The following is a 7522-nucleotide window of genomic DNA, read 5'->3' as shown; positions in this document are numbered from 1 at the left end:
GTACAGCTCCGGCGATGTGTTGGCATCTCTCACAACCATAGGATCCATCTAATTTGTGTTAATCATGAGTGTTCTTTCTGATTACCAAGGTTATGGCGCGCTGACTAGACTCCATCGTGGATAGCGCGTTTGTGACCACTTGATTTGCCACCTCAATTAATGAGGGAGATCAAGTGGTCCACGTTTTTTCTGATATTTTAATTTTAATTTTAATTGCATTATTTTCAATAATTCATATTAAATACAATATTGATCCAAAAAATATGGGACTTTCACCAAAAAAATTCAAATATTTTTCTCATCCATATTCTGAATTAAAATTATTTTTTGGATCATTATTAATATTTTTCTAGAATTAATTGATTTTGAATTTGTTTTTAATTGTTTAAAAATATTTTTAAATGTCCAAAAATTATGATTTTTTTTCTCCAAGGTCCTTTGACCTTGTTTGTCCTATGATAAATCTCATGTCCATTTCTTTGGTGTTTTGATGAGATTTTAGGAGTTGGACAAACCATATTTAATTTAAATGCACTATTTTAGTATTTTAATTTGAATAAATGTGAAATAAATTTGTTGACCAATTGTGATGACTTGTTTATGTTTGACTCTTGTTGTTGGGTCTTGGTCAAGGTTGATTTGACTTTGTCAAATTAATATCATTGGATTTAGGGGATTGATGCAATATACATTCCATCTCCCAAAATGAATGGATGATATTAATTCGGTAAAAGTCCTCCTTTGACCAATTTTCATTTGATCCATTCCCCTCCCACTTCATCTTATTCCCTTTCTTCATTCATTCATTCCATTTGGCCTATGATATCTCATAATCCTAAGGCTAGTTGATTGAAAAATTGACATGAGTATGGATGAGATAAGGCCACACCTTTTTGCATATTATTTTTGTGTGTGGTATGTTTCATGAGCATAGTCCATTATACTATGTCTCTAAATGCATTAACACCAAAATTTTATTGCTCGGCCTCAAATAGTTGTGACTTCTACATAAGTCCAATTACAATTGCTTAACATAGCGCTAAATTTGTGACATAAAAGGCATAAGCATTCTAGTTAGCGAGATTGTAAGTCTCCCCTCTTTCATGGTATTGTGTGGAAATTTGGCCTTTTTCCTTCCTTTGGAAGATATATTGGTTCAAGGATCCATGCTTGTGATAAATGGGTTGAGTGTTCTCCGAAGAATGACTTCAATTAAAAAGCAAAAGCAAAACAATACTAACTTCTAACCAATTAACTACTAACTTTTAATTTCAAGTCCTTTACTTTAATGCCATTTAATTTTTGTTTCTATTAATTTGCCATTGTTCATATCATTTTAATTGTTTATGATAATGCAATTTTTACTTTGTCCATTTGGACCATATTGTGTGATATATTTTGTTTGTGTATACTTTGCTTGTTTGTGTGGTCTTTGACCATTAATGTACATAATAATAACAAAAACCCTAAAAGACTTTTATGTGGATTGTTGGCTTGATCTTTGACAAATGGACTTAGAATCTAGGCAACCTTCCTATGCTAAAGGACTTGGCCCATGCCAACTTGTTGAGAAACCAAGTGCTTGCAATTTGAAATTCATCTGATACATCTTTGAAGACATCTCTAAGTTCATCTGCAACATGATCATTGTGAAGCTGTTATTTTGAACCTGTGACTTGTGGAATTCATCTGTTATATGGGCTATTTTGGAGAAGATCATGGAATGGATAAGCTTGGATATGGCCATCATTATTTTATGCCTTTCTCTTCAAGATAATATAATTGTGCATTTATGTGTTGTTCGATTCTAAAAGTCCAAGGGAATTCTAGTTTCTATTGACATTCTTGTCTATTGGATTGCTACCTATTTGGTCAAATCTTTTCAACTCTAAACTTTTAATTTGGTACATAGGATAGTCTCTTCATCTTCTCCCCATTTCTTTAATTTCAAAATCTCTCCCTCCATTTTTCAAAATCTTACTTGTGTGAATTAGTTTTGTTCTAAACTTTGACCACTTTGCAAAAAAGGATAGAGACTTTGGTCTTATGCCATTGCATTTTCAAACTTCTTTTCCTATATCAAGCTTGTAAATAAATTTAACTATATTTGACCTAAACTTTCAAAAAACCAAAAAGAACTAACTCATTCAAACCATTTTTAGGCCTTTGTGTCTTTCAAACTTAAATATTGTTAAAAGTAATGCATCCACTTTGAAATTTCTATCACGAACTACGAGGTTTTGATCCCTCATTTTTATGTTGGTACGTAGGCACAAGACCGAAGGTCTTGTCAAACACAAAAATATAATTAATGAGTTCTTTTCTCATCCCCCCATTCTATTTGTTTGTAAACATCATTTTATACCGAGTACATATGCACACAAAAAGGGCTCCCTAGGAGTACCTAGGACACTTTGGGTGCTAACACCTTCCCTTTGTGTAACCAACCCCCTTACCTGTAATGTCTGGCATTTTATTAGTTTTGATTTGAAAACTTCTTACTTTTTAAGTTTTGTTCGTACTTTCTCCCTTTTCCCTTGGAAACAATAAAAGCGCGGTGGAGACTCTTGTTATTTGATCTCTTGCTTGTCACTAGCTTGATGATCATGAATTTACCGCTACAGAAATTAATTGGCGACTCAGCTGGGGAGTAGTCTTAAGTGGGTTTAGCCTACTTTTTGTGTGTATATATTTGTATATATGTGATGTTTGTATATATGTATGTGTGATATAATCTGCTTGTTGTGCTTGGTGATCTCTGAGTGGTGAGATAAGTTCTAACATAAACTTGAGTGAAATTAAGATAGGAGGATGGTATAGTCATGTTAGACTTGTGCGGTGTAGTCCTTAACAAGTTGGCTTGAGATCCATCTGCTCAGTGGAGACTCCTTTGGATTTGGAAAGGTCACATAAGTATTTATGGTTAGGCATTACTATTTCTAATTGGGTCTGAGAAGCTGATGACCTTAGAACATTTAACCCATCTCGGCCTATTTAGGACGTAGTGCGGAAACTGTTCAAGTGTAGACTTGATAATAGTTGTTACGCGATACTACACTCAGACGAGTTTCTCTTGAGAATATTATGGCTCGACGAGTCAGTCATCTTAACCTGTAATATCCGATAGATGGAATTAAGACTCTGGGAACTTTTTAGAACATGATCTACAGGTTTTTATCTTTAGCTCACTCCTTTGGGATGGTTCTTACCTAGACTTCATGCTCGTGACTTGCAACAAGCCCTTGATTCTTGGTTGATCCAATCAAGTCTTGGCAATAGCAATGGAACTTGGGTGTTGATAAGGTGTGAACCATAATCCACCAAAATGGATGATTGATCTTGACAATGACTTTATTCATCCCTTGAACTTTGTTTGTCTTGTGTGTGATCCCTTATTTGGGATTGTTGCATTCATGCATTTATGCACATCATAACATTCATCACACGAAAATTTCAAGGAACTAAGGTATCATTTACAAATATTTTCAGACCATGGGTTATGGACGAAGGAACACTGAGAAGTACAATTTCAGATGTCCCGACTTGAAAGAGTTGAGGAAGCTAGCATCTTTTGTGATAAATCCTTTGGACTTCAAACAACGTCATGGGAAGCTTCTGCCCATCTTGTATGCTGATGTGGTTGAAGGACTTATAAGTGTGTTAGTGCAGTTCTATGATCCTCTCTACCGTTGTTTCACTTTCCCAAATTTTCAGCTTGTGCCTACATTGGATGAGTATTCTCACCTTTTGGGGGATACCTATTTCTAGTAGAGTGCCTTTTAGTGGATTGGAGGAGATTCCCCGATCTAGTATTATTGCTGAAGCTCTTCACTTGAGGAAGTCTGAGATAAAGGCTCATTGGTGTAAGACCCCAATTTTGACCCTAAGATCCCTCGTGCAATTACATCATAAGCATAAGCATTGGGATCATGTCTTGGAATCCTCCTTACCCCTCTTTCATTGGGTTTGTTTGTGTATACTTTGCTTGTTTGTGTGGTCTTTGACCATTAATGTACATAATAATAACAAAAACCCTAAAAGACTTTTATGTGGATTGTTGGCTTGATCTTTGACAAATGGACTTAGAATCTAGGCAACCTTCCTATGCTAAAGGACTTGGCCCATGCCAACTTGTTGAGAAACCAAGTGCTTGCAATTTGAAATTCATCTGATACATCTTTGAAGACATCTCTAAGTTCATCTGCAACATGATCATTGTGAAGCTGTTATTTTGAACCTGTGACTTGTGGAATTCATCTGTTATATGGGCTATTTTGGAGAAGATCATGGAATGGATAAGCTTGGATATGGCCATCGTTATTTTATGCCTTTCTCTTCAAGATAATATAATTGTGCATTTATGTGTTGTTCGATTCTAAAAGTCCAAGGGAATTCTAGTTTCTATTGACATTCTTGTCTATTGGATTGCTACCTATTTGGTCAAATCTTTTCAACTCTAAACTTTTAATTTGGTACATAGGATAGTCTCTTCATCTTCTCCCCATTTCTTTAATTTCAAAATCTCTCCCTCCATTTTTCAAAATCTTCTTTGTGTGAATTAGTTTTGTTCTAAACTTTGACCACTTTGCAAAAAAGGATAGAGACTTTGGCCTTATGCCATTGCATTTTCAAACTTCTTTTCCTATATCAAGCTTGTAAATAAATTTAACTATATTTGACCTAAACTTTCAAAAAACCAAAAAGAACTAACTCATTCAAACCATTTTTAGGCCTTTGTGTCTTTCAAACTTAAATATTGTTAAAAGTAATGCATCCACTTTGAAATTTCTATCACGAACTACGAGGTTTTGATCCCTCATTTTTATGTTGGTACGTAGGCACAAGACCGAAGGTCTTGTCAAACACAAAAATATAATTAATGAGTTCTTTTCTCATCCCCCCATTCTATTTGTTTGTAAACATCATTTTATACCGAGTACATATGCACACAAAAAGGGCTCCCTAGGAGTACCTAGGACACTTTGGGTGCTAACACCTTCCCTTTGTGTAACCAACCCCCTTACCTGTAATGTCTGGCATTTTATTAGTTTTGATTTGAAAACTTCTTACTTTTTAAGTTTTGTTCGTACTTTCTCCCTTTTCCCTTGGAAACAATAAAAGCGCGGTGGAGACTCTTGTTATTTGATCTCTTGCTTGTCACTAGCTTGATGATCATGAATTTACCGCTACAGAAATTAATTGGCGACTCAGCTGGGGAGTAGTCTTAAGTGGGTTTAGCCTACTTTTTGTGTGTATATATTTGTATATATGTGATGTTTGTATATATGTATGTGTGATATAATCTGCTTGTTGTGCTTGGTGATCTCTGAGTGGTGAGATAAGTTCTAACATAAACTTGAGTGAAATTAAGATAGGAGGATGGTATAGTCATGTTAGACTTGTGCGGTGTAGTCCTTAACAAGTTGGCTTGAGATCCATCTGCTCAGTGGAGACTCCTTTGGATTTGGAAAGGTCACATAAGTATTTATGGTTAGGCATTACTATTTCTAATTGGGTCTGAGAAGCTGATGACCTTAGAACATTTAACCCATCTCGGCCTATTTAGGACGTAGTGCGGAAACTGTTCAAGTGTAGACTTGATAATAGTTGTTACGCGATACTACACTCAGACGAGTTTCTCTTGAGAATATTATGGTTCGACTAGTCAGTCATCTTAACCTGTAATATCCGATAGATGGAATTAAGACTCTGGGAACTTTTTAGAACATGATCTACAGGTTTTTATCTTTAGCTCACTCCTTTGGGATGGTTCTTACCTAGACTTCATGCTCGTGACTTGCAACAAGCCCTTGATTCTTGGTTGATCCAATCAAGTCTTGGCAATAGCAATGGAACTTGGGTGTTGATAAGGTGTGAACCATAATCCACCAAAATGGATGATTGATCTTGACAATGACTTTATTCATCCCTTGAACTTTGTTTGTCTTGTGTGTGATCCCTTATTTGTGATTGTTGCATTCATGCATTTATGCACATCATAACATTCATCACACGAAAATTTCAAGGAACTAAGGTATCATTTACAAATATTTTCAGACCATGGGTTATGGACGAAGGAACACTGAGAAGTACAATTTCAGATGTCCCGACTTGAAAGAGTTGAGGAAGCTAGCATCTTTTGTGATAAATCCCTTGGACTTCAAACAACGTCATGGGAAGCTTCTGCCCATCTTGTATGCTGATGTGGTTGAAGGACTTATAAGTGTGTTAGTGCAGTTCTATGATCCTCTCTACCGTTGTTTCACTTTCCCAAATTTTCAGCTTGTGCCTACATTGGATGAGTATTCTCACCTTTTGGGGGATACCTATTTCTAGTAGAGTGCCTTTTAGTGGATTGGAGGAGATTCCCCGATCTAGTATTATTGCTGAAGCTCTTCACTTGAGGAAGTCTGAGATAAAGGCTCATTGGTGTAAGACCCCAATTTTGACCCTAAGATCCCTCGTGCAATTACATCATAAGCATAAGCATTGGGATCATGTCTTGGAATCCTCCTTACCCCTCTTTCATTGGGTTTGTTTTGGGAGAGATCACCAAGCACTCTATGATTATATCATACTTGTATTTTATCATTTCACTAACAAAAATACCAAAAATATAGCTTTGCATTTGCCTAACTCTTTTGTAGGCAGGGCATGATCTCATTGATTCATCAAGATCACATCTAGGGTTTGAGACCCTCATGAACAAAGAGCACAACCAAGATTTAATTCAATAATGGTTATGAACATCATATATGAGTTCCAATGTTCTCTACATGTCATATTGATCAAGTTTTCTTCAAGAGTATGAGGGTGATTTGCCTTGGAAACCCTAGTTTGATTGGGTATCTTGAGTAACTTCTCCAACAAGATATCTCACCAGTTGATCAAATTCCTCAAGGGACATTTCAAAAATAATCATCTTATGCATATATGATCTACCAAGACCCTATATCCTACAATTTTCACCATACGAAAATGATTCCAATTAAAAAAATTACTCTAAATGACATTATAAACAACTTTCATGTTGAGACCTAGAGCTAGTTTTGCTTGGAAAATCATTTTCTATGTTGAAATATTATAGATCATTTTGTCTAAACCCTAACTTGAAAATCAACTTCCCAAGACCATAACTTACTCAATTGTTATGATATGAACAATTTCCAAGTTGGAAAATAAAATTCAATGTTCTTTGAGAGAGATACAAATTGGTGACCGTTTTGATGTTCTTTGAGAGAGATACAACTTTGATGAATACACTTTTCTCATTTGAAGCTCCTATGAAAAGTTAAGCAAGGTGGAATATTGAGACATTTGGCTTGACACTTAGAAAAAATTTGATATGTCAAATTTTTCCAAAATTCCACCTCAAATTTATCCAAGTTCCAAGCTCCAAATGGAAAAGTGTTCAACATCAAACTTGTTCCTCTTGATCTCACCTTTCCAAAGAGTTGAAATTCATCCATTTTGGACTTGAAATGCATAGGCTGCGCATGGCTTAAGCAGGCTGATATCATTT

This window comes from Lathyrus oleraceus, chromosome 3, assembly GCF_024323335.1.
Source record: "Lathyrus oleraceus cultivar Zhongwan6 chromosome 3, CAAS_Psat_ZW6_1.0, whole genome shotgun sequence".
In the NCBI taxonomy this organism is placed as follows: Eukaryota; Viridiplantae; Streptophyta; class Magnoliopsida; order Fabales; family Fabaceae; genus Lathyrus; species Lathyrus oleraceus.
The sequence above is the reverse complement of the archived record's forward strand: the minus strand, read 5'-3'. Positions refer to the sequence as shown.